Genomic DNA, 27,547 nt, shown 5'->3' on the forward strand with positions numbered 1-27,547 from the left:
GAGGGTAAAAATCGTAGAGGGAGACCAAGAGATGGATACACTAAGCAGATTCAGAAGGATGTAGGCTGCAGTACGTACTGCAGGATGAAGAAACTTGCACAGGATAGAGTAGCATGGAGAGCTGCATTAAACCAGTCTCAGGACTGAAGACTACAACAAAAACAACAACAACAACAACAATGATTGCGCATAAACCTTCTGTCTAGAAAATTTGACGCAAGGTGTAAATACACTGAAGAGCCAAGGAAAGTGGTACACCTGCCTAATGTCGTGTAGGACCCTTGCGAGCACGCAGAAGTGCCGCAGCACGACATTGCATGGATCGGCTAATGTCTGAAGTAGTGCTGGAGGGAACTGACACCATTAATCCTGCAAGGCTGTCCGTAAATCCGTAAGAGTACGAGGGGTGGAGATCTCTTCTGAACATCACGTTGCAAGGCATCCCAGATACGCTCAATAATGTTCATGTCTGGGGAGTTTGGTGGCCAGCGGAAGTGTTTAAGCTCAGACGCGTGAGCCTGTAGCAATTCTGGATGTGTGTGGTGTCGCATTGTCCTGGTGGAATTGCTCAGTCCGTCGGAAAGAACAATGGACATGAATGTATACAAGTGATCAGACAGGACGTTTACGTACGTTTCACCTGTTACAGTCGTATCAAGACATATCAGACAGGACGTTTACGTACGTTTCACCTGTTACAGTCGTATCTAGACATATCAGGCGCCCCATATCACCCAAACTGCACACACTCCACACCATTACAGAGCGACCATCAGCTTGAACAGTCTCCTGCTGATATGCAGGATCCATGGATTCATGAGTTTGTCTCAACACCCGTACACGCCTATCCACTCGATACAATTTGAAACGGGACTCGTCCGACTAGGAAACATGTTTAGAGTCATTAACAGTCCAATATCAGTGTTGACGAGCCCAGGCGAGGCATAAAGCTTTGTGTTGGGCCGCCACCAAGGGTACACGAGTCGACCTTCGACTCCGAGAGCCCATATCGATGATGTTTCATTGAATGATTCGCCCGCTGACACTTGATGATGGCCCAGCATTGAAATCTTCATGAATTTGCGGAAGGTTTGCACTTTTGACACGTTGAACGATTCTCTTCTTCTTATAAAGGTGTTGCCGACCGCAGCGCAGTATTCTGTCTGTTGCCGGCCGCGGTGGCCGTGCGGTTCTGGCGCTGCAGTCCGGAACCGCGAGGCTGCTACGGTCGCAGGTTCGAATCCTGCCTCGGGCATGGGTGTGTGTGATGTCCTTGGGTTAGTTAGGTTTAAGTAGTTCTAAGTTCTAGGGGACTTATGACCTAAGATGTTGAGTCCCATAGTGCTCAGAGCCATATTCTGTCTGTTTATATATCTTTGTATTTAAATATGCATGTCTATACCAGTTTCTTTGGCGTTTCAGTTTAGTAATAATTTGTGATCGACGTGGAACTCCTGCAAAATTTGGGTCCATGACTGAAGGTGCATGGTACGATCTGTAGAAAAATAATCGGACTTTTTTATTTTTACTGATTACGCATAAACCCTCTACTCTAGAAAACTTGAAGAAAGTTGTAAATAGAAGGACCATCTCAAAAGTGGGGGCACAAAGCACAAGCGCGACTGTTGTGTTCGCTTGATCAAATTGAAATTCACATCAGTTGTTGGTGAGACTTTAGGCGTGACAGATATATATATGTACTTACTGGTTCGTGTGGTTGTTTCGTGAGTAATTCAGTTTCAAAATCGAAGCTGAATCTGAATCAGAAAGAAATGACGGGAGTGTATTTGCAACATTCACAGCGTTTTCCCTGCAGCATTTTGAGAGCAGAATTGCATTACGAGGGAAAGCATGAAGCACTACTTCAGCCCCTTTACTGTTGCAAATTGTGAGAATTATAGCTAACAACAGCATAACCTGACGTTTCTTGGACGCGCTCGAAAACTGTCACTTGCAAATCACAATGTACACGAAAGTAACGAAGCGTAAAGAACATAAGAACACTCACGAAATCACACAGCCTCCTACGTCGTGCACACCATGGCAGAAACAGGTTTGCTTTTGCACAGCGTTTACTGCGTCCCACCGGTACGTGATAGCAACCTGATTTAGATTTTCTCGTCTGTATTTGAATACAAGCTGTACGCTTGTTCTTCACGATGGAAGTTAAAGAAAAGGCAAGTGCGTTCCATTGAAATTTCATATGAACTGCCGCTGTAGTAATACTTGTTGTTGCATGATGAATAGATACCGAGGAAAGAGGTTACTTATAAAACTTTCTCGAGTTTGCAGCCGTCTCAAGTGACTGTATATCAGCGAGCTTTCGTCTGAGTGCTTCTAGGCCACTGTCAATCAGCAGTGCTAAACGAGTAACGCAGCGCACGATTGCAGTTGCAGGTTGCCTATCTAACGGCTAGTGGCTACTAAAATTAAGTTTTCAATATTTCCTATAGTTAATGACGGAATTTAAAAGTTTAAAATGATGTTATAATATACTCATTAGGAGGACTAATCTTACATTAAAGGTTTAACACAGAAAGACAAGTGTTACAGTTACGAATTGTGTTTATGTCACCAGACAACGTATCTCACAGCCCGCATATTGCCCAGACTAAATTCATCCAGAATTTGAGATAGGGCTATTGATAAAATATCGATACTTCGCTGTTTTTTTCAAAAAGTGTCGATATACATCGGTGACATATTTTTACCGGTACATCGGAATCGAAATCGCAACATCGAGTGGCAACATTTTTATTTTATGTTACATTATTTTCGAAATTTTCAGAAAATATGTGACATTGTAGTAGAACATAATTTTACTTTCATTGTATGAAGGAGCCATGCTACTTTTTGAGCTCCCATCACGTCCAGTCTTTCTTTTTCGCAATGTGAAGCAAGTGTAGATGGAGTATAGAAGGCAAAAAGAAAAAGTCCGACTGCATTGGGGTGATGCCGGTGTGAATGGAATAACAAAATTTCTGATGTGGAGAAATAGCGCACCATTTGCGTTAAAAAAACAATTTTTGACGCATCTAGCGTGCTATTTCTTCACATCGGCATTTCTCAAAAGCATTTGCTGAAAAAGATGACAATAATTTAAAGGACACGATTGATTCTTGCGGTGGGCGGAGATGTGTGAGGGGATATGCTGACGTAATCGGCGCTCGGCGCTACCAACAGAAATTGGAACGTTTAACGTCACCACGCAATTTTGACACTAAAACTGCTATGTCGCTGGCGTTTGCAGAAATGAAAAAAAAAAGAATAACAGGAAAGTCGGCATGAAGCGTTACAGACAAATCCGATACGTGACAAAACCGAACGACAGAGCCGTCGGACGCCTTTTAATGCGCCACTCACTTGCAGTTGCCGCTGTCAGCAAAGTGGTTGTTGCCACGTGTGGACGTGCATCGTTTTCCTTTTCTTGCTCCAAGGGGGTAAACAGGCAGCTAGCTTGTTGGTGTACAGAATATCTAATATTAATACAAAATTTAAAAATACGGATCTAAAACCGGCAATATATTTACAACGTGCAGCCGATATTTTTATCAGCCAGTAAGTCGAAACATTCTGTCTATACATCGATATATCGAAACATTTTCGTTATGTTAAGGTCTGATAATTATATTTTTAAAATCGATACATCGGATTCCCGATATTTTTAAAAATATCAACAGCCCTAATTTGAGACTGAAAGCACTCATCAATTTATAACAAATTTTACACAGTATTTCAAGCCATGATGAAAGCTTCTCTTGCCGCCATTCCTGACAAAATAATGAAAACAAAAGTATTTATCACTTACTACGTTATCGCTATTCACACAGTTAAACTTTAGCATCTGGCATGACTTTTTAATTCATTACTTCTTTATTAATAACTATTTTCGCATCATATTTGGCAGGTATTATCCACATTTACCACTGATTGTACCTGCAAAATTATATCACTGAACGACGTATAGTTCAGGAGATATGACGTCACAAACACTGAGACGCGTGGAAAAGTAGCTCTTGCTTAAAACGGAACGAAAATTACCCAGACTATACTCATCCAGTGTTTTACAATGAGTGCACTTAGCGACTTCCGACAAACTTTAAACATAATTTCGAACCTGTTCTATCCTTGTTCTGACTTACAAGCTTAATGTTAAATGTTTAATATTTCATTAATCATAGCTCAGAGAAAAAAGCACAGTGATGTCTAATCAAGCGCACCACTGCCCAGCGATCAGGAAAGATGTGTATGACTGCTTTCCTAGTCACAAGCAAGTAGTGAGCTAGACACCGATCTTGCTGGTACCACATACTCTTCGCATTTCCTCTAGCCTAATAATTCTCCAGGTTTGCAGTCTACTAATGACGCATTTTTGAAACATGCCACAATGAAACGGAGTGTGACTCTAGTCACGGAAAGGCGGAGAAGAAAAGTAAGTACGCGGCACCGTACCTCTGCAAACGTTGGAAAGCATTGGTTCAAATGGCTCTGAGCACTATGGGACTTAACTGCAGTGGTCATCAGTCCCCTAGAACTTAGAACTAGTTAAACCTAACTAACCTAAGGACATCACACACATCCATGCCCGAGGCAGGATTCGAGCCTGCGACCGTTGCGGTCTCGCAGTTCCAGACTGCAGCGCCTAGAACCGCACGGCCACTTCGGCCGGCATTTCAATACTGCTACCACGGCATAGCATGCTGAGAAATGTGTAGGATCGCCCTCTTGTTTCGTTAAATCTGCATACAAGCTCTTGGCTCTCCAGAGACAGGCATAGGCTGTTAGTTACGATGCATTTTTGGTGCATTTTTTTCACACTTTCCATCACCTCGGAGCGAGATTTGACCACTCTAGTCACACGTACACGCTTCTTTCCCTCGACAACCATACTTTACTTTATTTTACCTGACGTTTTAAATACAGACTCTGTGAAGTGCAAGTTCACTGCCCTACTGACCAGGCGATTCACATCTTGACAAATATGACAGAAGATGTGCATTGAGGTGCTCTGAACTTTAGCGTCTAAAGCATTACTGCTTCCGCGCACTGCTAGCAGATGGCAGCACTGAACTTGACATTAAAATCGCGTATTTGCTAAAACGCAGGTAATAAATCCGCATATAACGGTATCTACCTGTACGTGAAGGACACAATGAGAGAGGAAGCCCGTTAGATATCGATGTTACGGCAGTGCAACCTTCTGTTTCCTCCTTAGCCGATGTAGCGAATTTTATTTGAATATGAAATGACTCCGCGTAAGATCTCAGTCGGTTTCACATTCAAACCAGGCAAATGCTAAGTTCTAAATATTATAATTACTCTGAAACTAGTAACGGAATTTTGAAGAGTGAGACGCCTTTGACACTGTCTCTTCTTGAACTACGACACTAACAGCAGAAATTACTAAAATTTAGTTTCGAAAAGCGAAATTGATAGCGATATTTCCATATTAATGTAGCTACGAAAAGAGACTATTAAGCTCCCTCAGAAATCGTTAACCTTCGTGACGATAAACAGTTCGACGTCGGTATCTGAACCATGTTCATTTACCGGCTACAGCTGTGGATAGCGTAGGCGTAGACATCTCTCACGTTCATTCCGATATTCTTCCTCCGTGTGTATGGTCTTCGACTACGCTTGCCAGAGAACCTGGCGGCAGGTGTGCATCTATCCGTGAACAGTCGTATATGAAGCGCTAAAGGAGAAATTAGAGAATTTCGAAGAATCATTTACTGAACACTTCACCTTTTGAGTGTTTTAAGGCACCACCTATGTGTCGCTGTACCTGAAGTTTAAAGTCTTCAGAGCAGAAGGAAGAAGACAGAGTAGTTATCCGCTTCGCGATATGTGTAAATGAATGTTAAGTACACATTTCATACACAATTTACAACCTTAATAGTTATAAAAGTAAATAAAAAAAAGTTTTCTCAGTGGGCGCCTGCGATATAAAAAGAATATTTCCTCCAAATTTTATATTTCCAAGATCAGTGGTTAAGCCTGAGTTTCAAGTTGCAAAATCGGAGCCATGCAGCGTACTCAAACACAAAATTCAATGTCAAACTAACCCTCTTAGGTGTTGACATTTGCAAAACCATTTGTTAGTGGGCGTACGCGTAATGAATATATCTTCAAAATGTCATGTTTATGGAACCAGTAGTTTAAACTGGGGTCGATACGCTAATCAAACTTAAGTTCCCTTTTCACACTCTTGGGAACTGAATTTCCTTTCTTAGCGAGAGCCTTTGGCTCACAAATAATGTTCTTGAAAATTTCTTGTTTCCTGCACCAGTCGTTTAGCTACACATTGTTGTGTCAGTCAGTCAGTCAGTTTCTCCTTTAATACACGCATGATTAACATTATAATTATCAATAATGTAGCTTAATCTTATATTAATAAGGAAACTTGATAAATACAATGTAAAATAATTGGCGTCTGAATCAGCAACAAACTCCTGCTTCCCAACTAAAACATGCCGAGCATGATTACTTGGCAGTCAGTGAGATAACACTGCTATACATTTATCTGTCCATCTGTTGTTTCACCTCTGTGTAACTACCGCAGCCAACATCCACTTGAACCTGCTTACTGTGTACTGTATTCAAGCTTTATGTATTACTGTGTTGAAGCCTTGATTCCCCCTCCACAATTTTTATCCCCCACAGTTTCTTCCCTTGCCAATTTTACAATTCTTTGACGTCTCAGGAAGTGTCCTATCAACTAATCCCTTCTTTTCCTCAATTTGTGCCGTAAATTTCTTTTTTCCTCAGTTCGATTCAGTATCTCCTCATTAGTTACTCGATCTATTCATCTAACCTTTAACATTCTTCAATAACATCACATTTCAAAAACTTCTATCTTCTTCTTGACCGAATTGCCTATTGTCCACACCTCGCTTCCATACAAGGCTACACCCTAAAACAAATACCTTCAGAAAGAACTTCCTGATACGTAAATTTATATTACGTTAACAAATTTCTCTTCTTCGGAAACGCTTGTCTTGTCATTGCCGGTCGACATTTTGTATCCTCCCTGCTTCGGCGACCATTAGTTATTTTACTGCCCAAAAGCAAAACTCATCTACTACCTTTAGTGTCCTTTCTAAACCTAATTTTCTCATCATCGCCTGATTAATTGGACTACATTCATTACCTTTCTTTTACTTCTGTTGATATTCATCTAAATCGCCTTTTCAAGACACTTTCCGTTCCATTCAACTGTTCTTCCAGACCGATCCCCTGCTTCGTCTGACAGAATTACAATGTCGTATAAACTTGGCAATTCACAGCGGAAGAGGATGCCCTTTGTAACACGTTTTGGAGATTTTTCCTGATCCATTGTAAATGAAGCACAGGTGCGAGATATACTTAGCGTAATTTCTACATCAACATCTGCATCTACACACATACTCCGCAAGCCACCTTACGTAGCGTGGCGGATGATACCCTGTACCACATTTAGGCATTTCCTTTCCTGTTGCACTGGAAAATAGAGCGAGGGAGAACGACTATCCGTACGCCTCCATACAAGCCTTAATTTCTCGTATCGTATCTTCGCGGTCCTTACGTGGAATGTATGTTGGCGGCGGTAGAACGTTTCTCCAAATTTTCTCACTAGAGCTCCTCGAAAAGAAAGTCGACTTCCCTCTAGGGATTAGCGTTTGAGTTCTCGAAACATCCCCGTAACATTTAAGTGTTGTTTTGTTCCAACCTACCGGTAACAACAAATCTAGCAGCCCGGCTCTGGATTACTCCGATACCCTCCTTCAATCCGACCTGGTATGGATCCCAAACACTCGAGCGGTATTCAAGAATAGGTCGCACTATCGTCCTATATAGGGCCTCCTTTACAGATGAACCACACTTTCCTAAAATTCTCCCAGTAAGCGGAAGTCGATCGTTGGCCTTCCCTACCACTGTCCTCACATGCTCATTTCATTTCATATCGCTTTGCAACGTTACGTCCAGATATTTAAACAACTTGACTGTGTCAAGCGCCGACCGTTGTGGCCGAGCGGTTCTAGGTGCTTCAGTCTGGAACCACGAGGCCGCTATGATCGCAGATTCGAATCCTGCCTCGGGCATGGAAGTGTGTGATGTCCTTAGGTTAGTTAGGCTTAAGTAGTTCTAAGTTCTAGGGGACTGATGACCTCAGATGTTACGTCCCATAGTGCTTAGAGCCATTCGAACCATTTTTGAACTGTGTCAGGCAGGTCATTAGTAATAGCGTATCTGAACATTACAGGTTTGTTCTTCCTACTCAACCTCATTAACTTACATTTTCTCACATTTAGAGCGAGCTGCCATTCATCGCACCAACTAGGAATTTTGTCTAGTCGTCTTTCATCTCCCTGCAGTCACTCAACTTCGACACCTTACCGTACATCATCAGCAAACAACCGCAGACTGCTGTCCACCCTGACCGCCAAATCATTTACGTATACAGAGAACAACAGCGGTCCTATCACACTTCCCTGGGTCACTCCTAACACTTCCCTTGTCTGTGGTTAACACTCGCCGTCGAGGACACCATACTGGGTTCTATTACTTACGAAGTCTTCAAGCCACTCACATATCTGCGAACTTATTCAACATGCTCGTACCTTCGCTAATAGCATGCATTGGGGCACCGTGTCAAATGCTTTCCGGGAATCTAGATGTATGGAATGTGCCTATTGCCCTTCATCCATACCTCGTAGTATATCATGTGAGAAAAGTGCAAGCTAAATTTCACACTGCGATGTTTTCTAAAACCATGCTGATTCATGGACATGAACTTCTCAGCCTTAAGAAAGTTTAGTATATTTGAACTGAGAATATGTACGAGGATTCTGCAGCAAACCAAAGTTAGAAATATTGGTCTGCAATATTTCGGGTCCGTTCTTTTACCCTTCTTACATACAGGAATCATCTGCGCTTATTTACAGTCGCTTGGGATTCTATGATGGGGGGAGATATTCGCGACAAATGCAAGCTAAGCAAGGGGCCGGTGCCGTAGAGTACTCTTTGTAAAACCGAATTGGGATTTCATGCAGACCTGGTGACTTATTTACTTTCAAATCTTTCAGTTGTTTCGCAACGCCAGGGGTGCTTATCACTACGTCGTCGATATGAGACTCTGTCCGATGGCCAAACGACGGTATGTTTGTACGATTCTCCTGCGTGAACGATTTCTTGAACGCGAAATTTAAATCTTCGGCTTTCGTTTTGCTACCTTCAACTGCCACACAAGGCTGCCCAACAGGGAACTGAATGGAAGCCTTAGACCCGCTTAGTGATTGTACCAGGGTCACTCCAAAAGAAATGCACACTATTTTTTAAGCCATCTTTTATTCTACGAGGTACTGGCAGAAGTAAAGCTGTGAGTACCGGGCGTGAGTCGTGCTTCGGTAGCTCAGTTGGTAGAGCACTTGCCCGCGGTAGGCAAAGGTCCCGAGTTCGAGTCTCGGTCGGGCACACAGTTTTAATCTGCCAGGAAGTTTCATATCAGCGCACACTCCGCTGCAGAGTGAAAATCTCATTCTTTTATTCTACATGTTTGAAAGTTTTACAGTGTGTAGATACATCCTTTAGGAACAATATTTTCATTTCTCTACATAATTTCCATCCCTCTCAACTGCCTTACACCATCTTGGAACCAGCGCCTGTATACCCGCACTGTAAAATTCTGGACCAACCTTTTGGAGCCACTGTTTTGCAGCGTGCACAAGGGAGTCATCATCTTCAAACCTTGTTCCACGAAGAGAGTCTTCCAGTTTCCCAAAGAGACGATAGTCACATGGAGCCAGGTCAGGACTGTAAGGCGGGTGTTTCAGTGTTGTCCATCCGAGTTTTGTTATCGCTTCCATAGTTTTTTGACTCACATGTGGCTGTGCATTGTCGTGCAACAGCAAAACATCCTGCTTTTGCCGATGTGGTCGAACACGAATCAGTCGAGCTTGAAGCTTCTTCAGTGTCGTCACATATGCATCAGAATTTATGGTGGTTCCGCTTGGCATGATGTCGATAAGCAAGAGTCCTTCGGAAACGAAAAACACCTAGCCGCTGCGAGGACAATTCTCAATATTGCCATGCACGCTTCCATCACGTAACCTGCTTGCCCACCGGCTAACTGTACTGCGATAGACAGCAGCATCTCCATACACCTTTATCAACAATTGTGGATGTTTTTCACTGTCTCGTTTTCACAGCACAGGAATTCTATGACAGCACGTTGCTTCTGACGAACGTCAAGCGTAGCAGCCACCTTGAAGACATGCTGTGACGGCACCACTCACGGGAACAGGTTGAACTAAGTTTGAAAACAAGAGGAAAGGATATATCTACACGCTGTAAAACTTTCACACATGCAGAATGAAAACTATTTTTACAAAAATAGTGTGCATTTCTTTTGGAGTGACCCTCGTACATAGGACTAGAATTTTATCGGGTTCTCCGCCAGATCTTCTGCTAAGGTGTGAGGGTGGTAGTTGTACTCTTCACGAATAGATCTTTCCACAGACGCACGAATCCCTACTAATCTTTGCTCGTCTTCATCTGTGCGTCCTCTTTATAACCGAGACTGCAACGGTCTCTGCTTCCTCAGCCTCTGCCGAATGTCGTTATTAAACCATGGTGGGTCTTTCCTTTATCCACTTACTGGGCACGTAACACTCCGGACCACGATTTACAATCTGCTTGCATTTGCCCATAATTCTTCTGCCTCCATCGTACTGGAACTAAGTGACGTCATTTCACTCTTAACAACTGCTTATATGCTCTATCTAGCAGAAACACTCTCTTTGCCTTCGTGAATTATTTATTAACTTCCGTAACCATAGTTGCTGTAGTGACATATTGTGCTAATCCTCTTTTCTGTACTGATATTGTTGATAAGGTCCGTCCTATTTGTAGCTGCAAGCGCTAAGATATTTCCATTGCGTTTAGGGTGCCGAGCTAGCTGTTCAAGACAGTTTTCAGATAACGTGTTAAATACACTCCTGGAAATTGAAATAAGAACACCGTGAATTCATTGTCCCAGGAAGGGGAAACTTTATTGACACATTCCTGGGGTCAGATACATCACATGATCACACTGACAGAACCACAGGCACATAGACACAGGCAACAGAGCATGCACAATGTCGGCACTAGTACAGTGTATATCCACCTTTCGCAGCAATGCAGGCCGCTATTCTCCCATGTAGACGATCGTAGAGATGCTGGATGTAGTCCTGTGGAACGGCTTGCCATGCCATTTCCACCTGGCGCCTCAGTTGGACCAGCGTTCGTGCTGGACGTGCAGACCGCGTGAGACGACGCTTCATCCAGTCCCAAACATGCTCAATGGGGGACAGATCCGGAGATCTTGCTGGCCAGGGTAGTTGACTTACACCTTCTAGAGCACGTTGGGTGGCACGGGATACATGCGGACGTGCATTGTCCTGTTGGAACAGCAAGTTCCCTTGCCGGTCTAGGAATGGTAGAACGATGGGTTCGATGACGGTTTGGATGTACCGTGCACTATTCAGTGTCCCCTCGACGATCACCAGTGGTGTACGGCCAGTGTAGGAGATCGCTCCCCACACCATGATGCCCGGTGTTGGCCCTGTGTGCCTCGGTCGTATGCAGTCCTGATTGTGGCGCTCACCTGCACGGCGCCAAACACGCATACGACCATCACTGGCACCAAGGCAGAAGCGACCCTCGTCGCTGAAGACGACACGTCTCCATTCGTCCCTCCATTCACGCCTGTCGCGACACCACTGGAGGCGGGCTGCACGATGTTGGGGCGTGAGCGGAAGACGGCCTAACGGTGTGGGGACCGTAGCCCAGCTTCATGGAGACGGTTGCGAATGGTCCTCGCCGATACCCCAGGAGCAACAGTGTCCCTAATTTGCTGGGAAGTGGCGGTGCTGTCCCCTACGGCACTGCGTAGGATCCTACGGTCTTGGCGTGCATCCGTGCGTCGCTGCGGTCCGGTCCCAGGTCGACGGGCACGTGCACCTTCCGCCGACCACTGGCGACAACATCGATGTACTGTGGAGACCTCACGCCCCACGTGTTGAGCAATTCGGCGGTACGTCCACCCGGCCTCCCGCATGCCCACTATACGCCCTCGCTCAATGTCCGTCAACTGCACATACGGTTCACGTCCACGCTGTCGCGGCATGCTACCAGTGTTAAAGACTGCGATGGAGCTCCGTATGCCACGGCAAACTGGCTGACACTGACGGCGGCGGTGCACAAATGCTGCGCAGCTAGCGCCATTCGACGGCCAACACCGCGGTTCCTGGTGTGTCCGCTGTGCCGTGCGTGTGATCATTGCTTGTACAGCCCTCTCGCAGTGTCCGGAGCAAGTATGGTGGGTCTGACACACCGGTGTCAATGTGTTCTTTTTTCCATTTCCAGGAGTGTAGTATTTCGCACGATTGTGTCTGTACCCCCAGCAGTGGTTTCATAGACATAGAAATCCCAATGCCACTGATCGTAGACTTTCTTCTAATGAGTTCAGAAGTATCACAGCGGAATCGGGTGGTCGGTAAAAACATCCATTAACTTGGTTTCACCTACACCTGTTATACGCGACTAGACAACTTCACTGTCGCACTCCTCTTCGACCTTAATAGAGGTAATAATGTAGTCACCTGAAATGAACACTCCTCCTTCTATGGGTTCTAATCAGTCTTTGCGATATACGCTCTACGGCTCGATAAATATCTCAGAGCTGTCCACTTCGGGTTTCAGCCAGTTCTCGGTCCCAAGAATAATTTGAGCGCGTTAGCCTTCGTGGAGGGCAGTAACTTCGGGAATTTTGTGTCGAATACTTCGTGCCTTTCACGTCAGTGTCACGTAAGGGGCTGAAACAGCCATATAAAGCGGCTAGTGGAATTTCCTTTATATAGGTTTACACATGACATTACATGTCTTTCTTTGAGTGTTTCTGAGTTCAGTTTTTAATCCAAATTACAGTTATATTCGTCGCCGAGAGAAACCAGGAAGTAATAGTTCCGAGTGTGCGGAAAAAAACTGAAAAACTGTATAAGTCACTTGGAAAAGAGTAAACATCTTAAATGGAACAAAATTAGGGCACCTTATAGGAAACTTGAAGGACTTTCACGTACAAGACACACACACCGTCAGTTAGATGGAGAAAAGAGAAAAGGTGGGCAAGGAGAAACGCTGCGATTCTCGGTTACAAAGTAGGCCTTCGACGTTGTACAAATGTTGCTTAAGCTGTCTGCTATGGACCTGTACGACAGACCTCACACCTGCACTGAGTGCTGTTTGATACCGTGAACTGGAGAATGGCTGCGAAGGAAAAGGAAGGAAGACAAGTATATGAATCGAAAGAGAAAATGCAGTGCAACAAATACAGTTGTAAGTACTTTTCAAGCACAATACTCAACGATGTCAGAACTAGAAGAATAGCAACGGCAAAACAAAATTTTTGTAAGAAATAAATTTTTTGTGAGAAAGAGTCCGCAGCTTGTGGTCTGTACTTGGATCTGAATAACGAATTAACTGACAGATAGTCGTGTACAGATCAGCCACCATAGCAACAACCAATCAGGTCACGAGTCTGAGCACACCTTCTATCCTATGCACGGGTGTGGCACCTCAGCAGCCGATTACCAGTGACCTGCTGACGACAACTGCTATCTGCAACATAAACGTTGCAATTTGTTACTATAATACTTGTTTGGTGGAGCAGCATGTTTCTGCTGTGGAATATGTGAAGCTAATTGTGAAATCGCGGAGAGAAGTTGTAAGACTGACTGAACTCAATATTGCACGTTAGTATGGGACCTACGAACGTGCTTAGTACGGAGTCACATAGCTGTTGCTACCGGAGCCACATTGCGAAAGCACGTAATAGCGAACCGACAACGCTCCAACCCCCCCCCCCCCCCCTCACCACCCGTCAATTTTCACGCACAGGTGCTAGTCAGTTTGTTATCCCGATCCAGGTACAGTGGTTAGCATTGCTGCCTCTAGATCGTACGACCCTGGGCTCGATTCCTAGTCGAGTCGGACATTTTCTTCACCTGGAGACTTTGCGTTTCTGTTGTACTAATAATTTCATCTCAGCTTCATCACAAAGACGTGCAAGTCTCCGGAGTGGCGTGAAATCGAAAGATTTGCACCTGGTGCCCGAACAACCATATACGTGGTCTCTCGGCCACTAGTGCTACATTAAATAGAAAAGAGAAAATATTCTGTGTATCTTTTGATATGTACGTACGGCAACCGTTAGTAAAGTTTTTTTTCGTATCGAGCGCAAAACGCGATAGGTAAATTTACATGACTTTTTCATTAATTCTGATATCGGTTTAGCAATTTAGAGAATGAAAACGGCGGGGACCGCGACAAGTAAACACTGATTAAAGATCTAGGATCACAGTGACTGGCAGTATCGTGTCCTATGTAATTTCCCTTTTTAATGTGGCGAATAACTCACTGATTTCTGAATACCTCTGCGGGCGTGGGGAGAAAATGTGCTGGAGCCGAGATGGGTGAACAGAAAATGTTACGGAGAGCAACACTTTGCAGTGTGACGGGTAAGAGACGCGTTGACTTCTTGTAACTGGGACGCCTGTGGCTTCCACGGGGGCCGCTAAGCATTGTGGCGAGTGGGCCATCACCGGGCGGAGAGACCCTACGACCTGCTGGCGAGGGCCGTTCTCTCACATTTTTACAGACCGGATTTTTAGATAGCCATCGGCTACTTTCGAAATCACGAGGTGCATAAAACAATGGGATGGACTCGCGAACAGTATTTTCTAATTCCAGAGGCCCTCTGATGCGGGGCTAGCTCCGTGGGCGTGAAGACGAAAGATTGGTCTGTTAGAGTGTGACGTCATGAGCACAGAATTGGCGCGGACGTTTTTTAGCGGTTGGGGAGAATTTCGCAATATGATTGGCGTCTGAAGACGACGCGCTCTTTTCATAGGACTCTTTGTGTTGGAAGGGAAAGTCGCTGTTGAGTCACAGTTTTTGTAATTTTGATACTGGCAGCAGACACTGTTCGGTGGGAAGAAAGAGCGCAGAGTGTAAAGGAAGGCCAAAATTTATTCATTCTCAGGCGGACTTTGGTCGGTGACGGTCCAAAGAGTATTAACAGGCTGATTTTGGTCTGCGGCTGTCTGTAGAGAATCGAGGCTGGACTTGGTCAATGGAGGTCCATTGAGATTTGCAGTTATATTTCCGACGATGTGGAGAGGAGCAAATCGTAGCAGACAACCAGGGGACTGTGTCGCAAGTATCACGACACTCCTTCGTCTTATTCGCCGACTCACCTCCATGCCAGTTGCATTCATCTCGGCGCACGAGAAATTTATGGTGAGCTTTAAAAGCGGCTCTGGCGAGTTAGGTCATTATCCTCCACACTTTCGGACTTTTATATTATTACCCGTCACAGGTTGAACGTTCATGGATTGAGTGTATGTTCAATATAATCAGTCACCAAGCTTCGAGTCACTGTAGTTTTCATTAGAGATTTGTGGGACAAATTTCAGTCTCAGATCGGGATTCGAGTTAACTGTGTACAATTTGATCAGGTAGTAGACTAGCACTGCTATCCACATTAATCTATGGGCAGAAAGTTTGTTCACATAGAATTCATCAGCTGCTTCACTGTCTCTTTCTCGAGAGTATGGTAATCATTGTTGTAATGAAATTAGTTGGAGCCGGCTGGAGTGGCCGTGCGGTTCTAGGCGCTACAGTCTGGAACCGAGCGACCGCTACGGTCGCAGGTTCGAATCCTGCCTCGGGCATGGATGTGATGTCCTTAGGTTAGTTAGGTTTAAGTAGTTCTAAGTTCTAGGCGACTGATGACCTCAGAAGTTAAGTCGCCCAGTGCTCAGAGCCATTTGAAATAAATTGGAGTGTTTTAACGAAAGATTGTTTTTGTGAGCTACCCTTCTGTCACGTTACTATAAAAATCTCCCAGTTTCAGATCCATACCTAGATGCTAATACCGTTATCCCTTTAAAATTTTGCACATGTAAATTCGTAGTCTAAATATTAGAGAATTCGGCGGCCACAAGTAGATTTCTAGGTCGTGGTCATAAATCAACGTACTGTACTGTACGTACAGAGATTGCGAAAATTCCAATAAATGCAGGAATTGAGGACGGTAAACGTTCTGAACTGGGAAGATAAAATAAAAAAAGAGGCGATATTAAAATGGGTGATTGAGGAAAGGGAAACTGCTAAAGAAAATCGAGAGTTTGAGGAGAAATTTTCTAGATGAAGCTATATTACAAAGAGTGCTTTAGAAGGCTCTGTTAATGAAAGTAATGCAAAATACTGAGAAGATATTTACTAACCGAAGACATAAGGATAAAGACGTCATCCATCAACACTAAAAGGATGGTGCGGAAGAGGAAAGAACAGAGATTGCTAAGCCTGGAGACAAAGGCCCGCCCCTTGATCGGATCACGCGATTATGACGGCGAGGCTGATAATATTTTATACCAAGACTCAGATCGGGCCAAAATTTTCTTCGCCTTTCGTAGGAAATTGCCATCCTGTATGAGAGAGTCGTGCTGTTTCTTCGCCTTCCTAATATGCTAATGCGCATAAACACACTACAAAGACGGCCAACTTGTGCAAGGACGCCCTCGGGGAAAAGTAGGAAGCTGTGCTCACGCGGACTGCCTTGTGCAATTAGCACTGAGTACCTCGTCTCTCGAAAACATCTCCGAGAGAAGGCCGGCGGACGAGCCGTGAGATAAATTAGACAAAGCGCGCAGCCGGAACAAAGGGAGCCTTCCCTTATGACGGATGTGGCGGCGTGGGCGGCCTTGTGTTTGCGCCGGCGCCTCCCGTTCTGTTCCGTTCCGTTCCGTCGTGTTGCACTCCCAGCGCTGAGACGTCGCGCCTCCCCTGACAAATCTGCTGCGCTGTCGGTATGCGGCCCGTACGCATCTGCCTCTCCCACCCGCTCACCTTCTCGCCCCTCCATCCCCCTCCCCTCAGCTACCGTCGGGGCCATGTATCATAATTAAAGAGGCAGCGCGTCCCGGTTCCCTAATGACGGGATTAATGGCGCCATGCGATCTGACAGACGCCCGCAGGGTCGCAATCCCGCTCCCCTCCTCCCCCTGCCGTGACGTACACCTCACTCACTCACTCACTCATGAAGAGACATATCGAATCACACTACGTCAGCCCTAACGAATGTCCGCATCACGTCTTTGTCATAGCTTCGTACTCTGGCGCACAAAGAAACGAGAACCACGGTGCTACAAATACACTACTGGCCATTAAAATTGCTACACCATGAATAAATGCTGATGATAAACAGGTATTCATTGGACAAATTTATTATACTAGAACTGACATGTGATTACATTTTCACGCAATTTGGGTGCATAGATCCTGAGACATTAGTACCCAGAACCACCACCTCTGGCCGTAATAACGGCCTTGATACGCCTGAGCATTGAGTCAAACAGAGCTTCGATGGAGTGTACAGGTACAGCTGCCCATGCAGCTTCAACACGATACCACAGTTCATCAAGAGTAGTGACTGACGTATTGTGACGAGCCAGTTGCTCGGCTACCATTGACCAGACGTTTTCAATTGAGAGGTCTGGAGAATGCGATGGCCAGGACAGCTGAAGGACCTGCAACATGCGGTCGTGCATTATCCTGCTGAAATGTAAGCTTTCGCAGGGATCGAAGGAAGGGTAGAGCCACGGGTCGTAACACATCTGAAATGTAACGTCCACTGTTCAAAGTGCCGTCAATATGAACAAGAGGTGACCCAGACGTGTAACCAATGGCGCGCCGTACCCTCACGCCGGGTGATACGCCAGTATGGCGATGACGAGTACATGCTTCCAATGTGCGTTCACCGCGATGTCGCCAAACACGGATGCGACCATCATGATGCTGTAAACAGAACGTGGATTCATCCGAAAAAATTACGTTTTGCCGTTCGTGCACCCAGGTTCGTCGTTGACTACACCATCGCAGGCGCTCCTGTGTGTGATGCAGCGTTAAGGGTATCCGCAGACATAGTCTCCGAGCTGATAGTCCATGCTGCTGTAAACGTCGTCGAACTGTTCGTGCATATGGTTGTTGTCTTGCAAACGTCCCCATCTGTTGACGAGACGTGGCTGCACGATCCGTTACAGCCGTGCGGATAAGATGCCTGTCATCTCGACTGCTAGTGATACGAGGACGTTGAGATCCAGCACGGCGTTCCGTATTACCCTCCTGAACCCAACGATTCCATATTCTGCTAACAGTCATTGGATCTCGACCAACGCGAGCAGCAATGTCGCGATATGACAAACCGCAATCGCGATAGGCTACAATCTGACCTTTATCAAAGTCGGAAACGTGATGGTACGCATTTCTCCTCCTTACACGAGGCATCACAACAACGTTTCACCATGCAATGCCGGTAATGCTGTTTGTGTATCGGTTGGAAACTTTCCTCATGTCAACACGTTGTAGGTGTCGCCACCGGCGCCACCCTTGCACGAATGCTCTGAAAAGGTAATCATTTGCATTTCACAGCATCTTCTTCCTGTCGGTTAAATTTCGCGTCTGTAGCACGTCATCTTCGTGGTGTAGCAATTTTAATGGCCAGTAGTGCATAACGATGAAAACAAAATCTGCCATGTGATGTTACGTCGAATCTACTCTACACAGATTTGTGGTTGTGATAACATTTCTATGGAGGGTGACCTACTATCTGCGAAAAGTTTACTGATCGCTTACAGAGAGGGGCTGCGGGACTGGAGGAACCTCCGCCCAATACGTCCACTAATAGGACGAAACCTTATGACCACCTGCCAACCAGCGTGTTGGCCCACCTTTGGAACTCAATAGAGCAAAGATTCCTCGTAGTACTGATTCGGTAAATCCTTAGTATGTTTCTCGAGTTCTGTGGCACCAGACGCCTATTCACAGGTCACGCAACTACCGTACATTAGGGCCCGGTGGTTTGTGGTTGCGGAGGTGGCGCCCAATAGCGCCCAATATGTGTTCTACCGTGTTCAGATAAGGCGAATTTGGTGGCCAAGTATCAACGAGAGTTCACTATCAAGCTCCTCGAACTACTGTAACACGACTCTGGCTACATGGCACTAACAGTTGTCTCACTGGAAAATGCCATCGCCTTCAGGAAAGGCACCAAACATTCAGGGACATAGCCGATCCCTAGAAATATTCATGTAATCCGGCAGATGAAAATTACTACATTACTACCATAGGTCACACGGAAACTTACGTGGATGTCCCCGTCCCCCATAGTATAATATTCTCTCCACCGGCCTGTGGTGCGATGCGTGTTTCGAGAAATCCAAGAAGTGGTTCAAATGGCTCTAAGCACTATGGGACTTGACATCTGAGGTCATCAGTCCCCTAGACTTAGAACTAATTAAACCTAACTAACCTAAGGACATCACACACATCTATGCCTGAGGCAGGATTCGAACCTGCGACTGTAGCGGTCACGCGGGTCCAGCCAAGAACCGCACGGCCACACCGGCCGGCTTCGAGAAATCGTTCGTTTGGAACCAGACAGGGCCATAGACTTGGTGTAATGAGAAACGTGATTCGTTCGACCAGGTGACATCTAATCTAGATGATACCGTGCACACTGGAATCTTAATGGGATCGCGTACGGATCGTATGCTGCAGAGCACAAAGTTCAATAATGTGTTGCTTTGAAACACTTGAGCATGCACTAGTATTGTACTCTCTTGCCAGATGTGCCACAGTTTGGCATCTACCCTGCTTTACAGGAAAGGCAAGCTCCCGACCTGGACGTACCGGGTGATCAAAAAGTCATTATAAAATTGAAAACTTAATAAATCACGGAATAATATAGATAGAGAGGTAAAAATTAACACGCATGCTTGGAATGACATGGGGTTTTATTAGAACCACCCCATTTTGCTAGACGCGTGAAAGATCACTTGCGCGCGTCGTTTGGTGAAGATCGTGTGCTCAGCCGCCACTTTCGTCATGCTTGGCCTCCCAGGTCCTCAGACCTCAGTCCGTGCGATTATTGGCTTTGGGGTTACCCGAAGTCGCAAGTGTATCGGGATGCTGAAAGACAACATCCGACGCCAATACCTCACCATAACTCCGGACATGCTTTACAGTGCTGTTCACAACATTATTCCTTGACTACAGCTATTGTTGAGGAATGATGGTGGACATATTGAGCATTTCCTGTAATGAACATCATCTTTGCTTTGTCTTACTTTGTTATGCTAATTATTGCTATTCTGATCAGATGAAGCGCCATCTGTCGGACATTTTTTGAACTTTTGTATTTTTTTCGGTTCTAATAAAACCCCATGTCATTCCAAGCTTGAGTGTCAATTTGTACCTCTCTATTTACATTATTCCGTGATTCATCCACTTTTCAAATTTATACTGACTTTTTGATCACCCTGTACTTTGATAAGAAATGGAGGTGCAGCATGTTGTCACCTACTCGCGGTTTCAGTGTACTTCAAGCACTATCTGTAGATGCTCACCACAACACCAGTTGACTAGCCGACCAAATTACATGTTTGAGAGGTGCTCATATCCAGACGCCAAGGCATAACAATCTGCTCTGTGTCGCTTATTTCTGTGAGTTATCCCATTTGCAGCATCGTGGCTAGAAAGATCCACATTCGCCTCTGTTCCACTTATATTCTTCACTTACTGTGTCACCTGCCTGAACGCCACCAGGCGACATTCAGTCTCGCAGTTGGCAATGACCATTAAGTTTGGGCTCATCAATGTAGACCAGGGGTGGCCAAGAACTGGGCTCGCCGGCCGTGGAGTGGCACGAGTGCCATAGCGCCCAGCCTGGCCGGTACGTTTGCCCTACCCCCACGCCACTCTGTCTGCGCGTGAGTAGGGGGAATCTGGGAACGCGCAGCATTTAAATGTAAACATGGCGGTACTGCACACGGCTTGCTTGTATTTCACATTTCTGAATAACATAGAACAAAAACTATCATCATATGGACAGACGCATGTAAATTCGTAGATTATCGAACTCTGGTTGCCACGCAATCGCGACGTTTTTTTAGTTTCACAATAGAAAAAAAAGTCTTTCATGCACACATATGTTGGGCGAAATATTGTATCGCTTTTGTAACCTCACTATGGAGACACTTTTAACGTTCAAGGGCTTTGTATTTTAAATGGGAATTACATTGCAGATCAATGTTATACGCACACAAGCACAGGGGTGCTTTCAACTGAAATGGCAAACGGTTTCGAACACAGCTCGAAAACAGATATAAGACTGGCAGTGTGCTCATAATGTTTTGGAAACTATCGTTTTAATTCTTTCAAGGCCACAACAAATTCTTCAAACTTCGCTTCTTCTTCAACGCCAGTGAGCTTAGGGAAATGGACTGAGTTTGCCAGAATGTGTCCACACTACAACGCGAATTTGTTTTTGAATGAATCCCAATCAAATCAGAAAGCAGTTTTTTCTCACCTTGCAGTGTCTTACTGTGGGCAGTGTGCAAATCAAGTCCACTTTCAATCTGTCTGTAATCCATTCCGGACGTTCTAATTTTCGTTCCTGCCCTGCTCTTTCCTTCATAAATTCAACAATAGCGAGTTTTAAATCGAAAAATTGTCCCAAGTATGACCCTTGACTTAACCAACATACTTTGCAGTGAAATATAGCTCCATACTCTTCGTTCAGTTCCATCGAAAACTGTTGCAACCAATAGTGGAGCAATGGGTGCGACACGAGAAATGTTACTCTTCATACCACCAATTTCCTCAAGAGATCCACGCCTGCAAATTAAGCACTAAGTGCTTCTTGATATACAGAACAATGAATCCTGTCTGCCGCTCGTTGAAATTTTTTGCTATTTCATTGCCAACTAAACCTCTGAATTCTTTCTGCATGGTATTGTAATGTCGTTTCACAGCGAACGTGGAATACCCTTTGCTTTTGCTACTACATAAGATATTTGAGAATTCTCATCCCTCTCTTCTGTCATTCCATTTATTTTTAAAGGCCTGTGACCATAGATCGCTAGGCTGCCTCTTTTTCTGCAAACAGTGAACGTCCTTCATATCACGGACGAATGGCGAAAGGTGAGGAGCGCTGACGTAAGGGAGCTGACATCATAATTCTGCCGAACTGAAGAGAGTTGTGACAATCTAAAAATGCGACACCTCAATACTGAATGAAAAGTCGCGCTGCACCGAGTACTTCCGGGAAGAACCGAACAAAGCCGAGACAGGCCGCAGGCCTTGGCCCGCTTGCGGCCGGCACACCCTGCACGCGTGAAGTTTCGCGCGCCATAGTCTGCCCTGCTATTGACTACCACAGGGAGACGAGCGGTGCTGGTGAGTGGTGGGGTGTGAGAGGCTCTGCCTTTATCACGCACTGCTAACACTACACGGCAGCATTGTTTATTGTACCAACATCAGCGCGGAAGTAGAACGGTGGTGCTGAAGTGACGAATGCTTAAATGTTTCGTGGAAATGCCCTGTTGACGTGACCGTTTTCAATAAAAGTATTTAATGCTACAAAGTTCGCATAATCTCTGAAAAGAAACGTTCGGCAAGTCATTTTCTGCGTCTCACCCTGTATCAACCGTTCCCCCATGAACTTTAGTTGCCTGCCGCTAGGGGACAGAACAGCCTCGTCACGCATTTCGACACAAATAAGTCGAGTTTTGAAATATTATACTGATTATACAAAGCAGGCGTTCAGGGGCTGTATACAGGGTAAGTCACCTAACATTACCGCTGGATATATTTCGTAAACCACATCAAATACTGACGAATCGATTCCACAGACCCATCGTGAGGAGAGGGGCTAGTGTAATTGTTTAATACAAACCATACAAAAATGCACGGAAGTATGTTTTTTAACACAAACCTAGGTTTTTTTAAATGGAACCCCGTTAGTTTTGTTAGCACATCTGAACATATAAACAAATACGTAATCAGTGCCGTTTGTTGCATTGTAAAATGTTAATTACATCCGGAGATATTGTAACCCAAAGTTGACGCTTGAGTACCACTCCTCCGCTGTTCGATCGTGTGTATCGGAGAGCACCGAATTACGTAGGGATCCAAAGGGAACGGTGATGGACCTTAGGTACAGAAGAGACTGGAACAGCACATTACGTCCACATGCTAACACCTTTTTATTGGTCTTTTTCACTGACGCACATGCACATTACCATGAGGGGTGAGGTACACGTACACACGTGGTTTCCGTTTTCAATTAGGGAGTGGAATAGAGTGTGTTCCGACATGTCAGGCCAATAGATGTTCAATGTGGTGGCCATCATTTGCTGCACACAATTGCAATCTCTGGCGTAATGAATGTCGTACACGTCGCAGTACATCTGGTGTAATGTCGCCGCAGGCTGCCACAATACGTTGTTTCATATCCTCTGGGGTTATAGGCACATTACGGTACACATTCTCCTTTAACGTACTCCACAGAAAGAAGTCCAGAAGTGTAAGATCAGGAGAACGGGCTGGCCAATTTATGCGTCCTCCACGTCCTATGAAACGCCCGTCGAACATCCTGTCAAGGGTCAGCCTAGTGTTAATTGCGGAATGTGCAGGTGCACCATCATTCTGATACCACATACGTCGACGCGTTTCCAGTGGGACATTTTCGAGCAACGTTGGCAGATCATTCTGTAGAAACGCGATGTATGTTGCAGCTGTTTGGGCCCCTGCAATGAAGTGAGGACCAATGAGGTGGTCGCCAATGATTCCGCATCAGACATTTACAGTCCATAGACCAAACCACAACAGTGCACTACAGCCACACTCGTAAACACGGTCGTCATCGTAAACATGTCCCTGCAGATGCTGCTCGCCGACCGTGGCCCTGAGCACTATGGGACTTAACATCTGTGGTCATTAGTCCCCTAGAACTTAGAACTACTAAAAACCTAACTGACCTAAGGACATCACACACATCCATGCCCGAGGCAGGATTCGAACCTGCGACCGGAGCGGTCACGCGGTTCCAGACTGAAGCGCCTAGACCACACGGCCACACTGGCCGGCTGGCTCGTGTTTTTTACAACATGCAACTGAACGTCGGAGGTTTCAAGCGTCAACTTTAGGTTACAATATCTCCGGATGTAATTAACATTTTACAATGCAACAAACGGCACTGAATACGTATTTGTTTATAAGTTCAGATGTGCTAACAAAACTAACGGGGTTCCATTTAAAAAATCGTAGGTTTGTGTTAAAAAACATACTTCCGTGCATTTTTGTATGGTTTGTATTAAACAATTACACTAGCCCATCTCCTCACGTTCGGTCTGTGGAATCGGTTCGTCAGTATTTGATGTGGTTTACGAAATACATCCAGCGGTAACGTTAGGTGACTCACCCTGTATATATCCTTGTGACAGTTGTTCTGTGGGCAGCAGGCTGTGATCTAAGGCACGCTTTTGCAGCCAGTGTTTCGTCTCCTGGTTAGGGAGACATCGTCAGACGCTATAAAAATGTAATTAGTTAATTTTGAAACATATATTTATCGACAGTTTCGACCAGATATGAAAGGCTAGAGTGCCACCCATCTGATTATATCATAAAAGCACGCACTTGCCCCACTTGGGCAGTTCCACATTTGCACGACAGCAGCACTGTCTCCGTCTGATGCGGGCTGCTGGCGCCAGTTCGTGGCGTCCTCGCAGCGGTAAGTTTTCCCCTACCCTCCACTATCTTGCATTGAGGTGTGCTCGCATATCCCTCTGACCGTGCTTGTCCGGTAAGACTCCAGCATTAAGTCACAATGAACGCTAAACTTACGTTTCAATAACCTCATGGAAAGCATACTGAAATATATCAAACGTTTTTTATGATGCAACAATATGCCCTGCAGAAACTCATTTTTCAGCTTATGATAGGTTCAGAAAATATTACAATATGATAGCGAACAGTTCATATTTTCTCATTTTCTTTACTCATTTCGTTCCTAGCCATCCATGGCAGTAGCTTCGTACAGCTCCCGTTATTTTATCGTGGTGCTGTAGTCAAGTTGCCAGTAGAGAACTTTCCAGAACGAGATCATAAGGGTACTGCCAACACACTATTATTATCTCCACCGTCGTACACTTCAGCGACATATTGTCTTTAACACTTTGAAAGGGTACAGTACCGCCCGACATTGAAAATAGGTACAACATTCTTCGTTATTCTTGTCAGAACAACATATTTCTTGTACTAATAACTCAATTTCACTTAATACACCGAAGCCGGATGCCAGTGTAGGAAAGAATGACAATTTATTTATTTAATTGATCACATGTGCACTCCCACAAAATAAATCCCTACATCCAGTTTGGTGAGATCTGTGAAATGAATGAATGTATGGTCGTCTGCTAACTGCAGATAGTGAATGTGCAATATATGATCATCTTTGAGACGGTCCTTTGGTCACCTTTGGTGGAACCAAAGAGATGAAATTTACCTGAGCTTCGAGCGCCTAAAATGTGGCTGACCAATACGGTAGCAAGGTGTTCCCCCACTTTGGCAGATGTGCGAGCTGACCTGAAGAACGGCCATGTTTCAGCACTCTGGCGCTGGATCTTGTGTTGGTAAGACCTGTCTTAGGTGTGCTCCGTGAAGACGAAAGAGTGGAGAAAATGGTATGCATGTGAAATACTTATGAGTAGTTTGGAATAATTATTTCTCTATTTCAGGAGCTTTTGGGGGAGAATTAAATGACAGGCAGGTAATATTAAGGGTATCGTAGTAGTCTTCGGAAGTGACCAACGGTCACAGTGAAACCACATGTAGCAATAAGATGAAATATTTGCGAGTGCCAGTACTAAGTTTGCATACTTGCGAGTGCTAGTACTAAGTTGAAATACTTCCGAGTGCTAAAGTTAAGCTGAATTACTGGCGTGTGTACTATAAGTTGGAAATATTTAAGAAACGGCGTGTGCAGGACTTGAAATTAGAGACGAGTACTTCCACGTGGTGAGTACTGTGTGAGTCTCAATCTGTGTATGAGACAAAGGATAAAGAGAAGTACTCGTCCGTGGTATCAGTTGAGGACTCGTGAGTGTGACGAATATGTTCTTAATATTACTTTGCGTGTTATGTTTCCGTGTGACGCTGGATTCAAACTCTAATACTCTGAGAGATAAGCAAAATGAGTCAGCCGTATATCCAGCAACGCCACTTGGCTTCCATTGCACAGGAAGACGTGCGTATATCCTCCAGAGTTCGTAGTAGGAAAGAAAAGTTACGAAGTGGGGTAGTGTCGTGTGAAACTGGGATGAATACTAATTGAAGTGGGAAAGCTGAAAGTGAAGTGATTCTAACGTTGTGACTATTCTTTGTGATGTATGTTGCCAGTGTGATGTATTTCATGCAATTTAAGTGTGTGTGGTTTGCATGGGAGAGTAGCAAGATAGGTTCAGAGGCAGTGGGTTATGCATGTTCCTTTTTGCACTGCTCAGTCTGGAGTAAATTTTCGTGATGATGGGTGTGAGAGTTGAAGTGTGAGAGATAGCAAAAGATCCACCATCCTATCCAGAAAGTGCACTGTAGCGTTAGATAATTACGAGACCATAAGATAGAGAATCACTAATGTAAAGCCATGCCCACTGGGCGGAGTTTCTCATGTGTAATTATTGAATAAAAATGTAATAACAGAATAATAGAATTTATCAGAATAAAAAAAAGGATAGTGAAAAGAAAAAGATTGGTGGCCTTGTTCTTCGAATAGTGTGTAGTCATGATATCCACAATTTATAATGTGTGCGCCATTCACATTCAGTGCGTAGTGAACAATCAGAGTTGTGTAAATTACTAATAGTCAGATGTGCGTTATCCGTTTCCGTTGCGTAATATTCAAACATGAGAATAATTTCTAGCTTAATTGTGAGTACTAGAGCTCATAATCAGTCATTGATGTTTTGCGATAAATAAGAATAAATCTACTCGCTTGGCAGACCACTCATCTTGCAGGCCTGACTGCTTGATGCCACAGTATGAGCAAGGCATGTGGGTGCGTCTCAACTTACTTTAGAGGAGTGCTGATTTCTGCATCTAAGACAAAATGCAGCGATAAGATGATTATCTACAGTAACTTTGGTGCAGAAATTCTGGTTTTAATGAGCCGCTATTCTACACATGTTTCCAGGTATCTTGCTCAGCTGGGACTTCACGCTTTTCTAAATGGAACAATGTCTTTTACCTAGTGGGATGAAACAGAACAATAGTGTTCTTGAAAATCACGCATGACTCTGAATTACGTTCAATAATTCAACTTTTGATGCTGTAATGTTACGGACACTAATTCTCGTTGCAACATTCTTCAAGTATGTCGCCGTCAGCATAAAGTAATATGAAGACTACACCACGGTCATTAGCTACAGAAGTAGTTGTAGCGCCCCGTTCAGCTTGGAGGTATGTTTGTTCGATAGTAAATAGGATATTGTAAGGCATAATATCTTAATATCTGTAAAAAAATAAAAAATAAAACAAAAATGATACCAAGGCGAGAGAAGCGGGACAACATACTCGCTAACATCACATACAGTTATAAGTTAAATAGTTCTAAATTAAATAGCAGAATTTG

This window comes from Schistocerca serialis, chromosome 2 (assembly GCF_023864345.2).
Source record: "Schistocerca serialis cubense isolate TAMUIC-IGC-003099 chromosome 2, iqSchSeri2.2, whole genome shotgun sequence".
NCBI lineage: Eukaryota > Metazoa > Arthropoda > Insecta > Orthoptera > Acrididae > Schistocerca > Schistocerca serialis.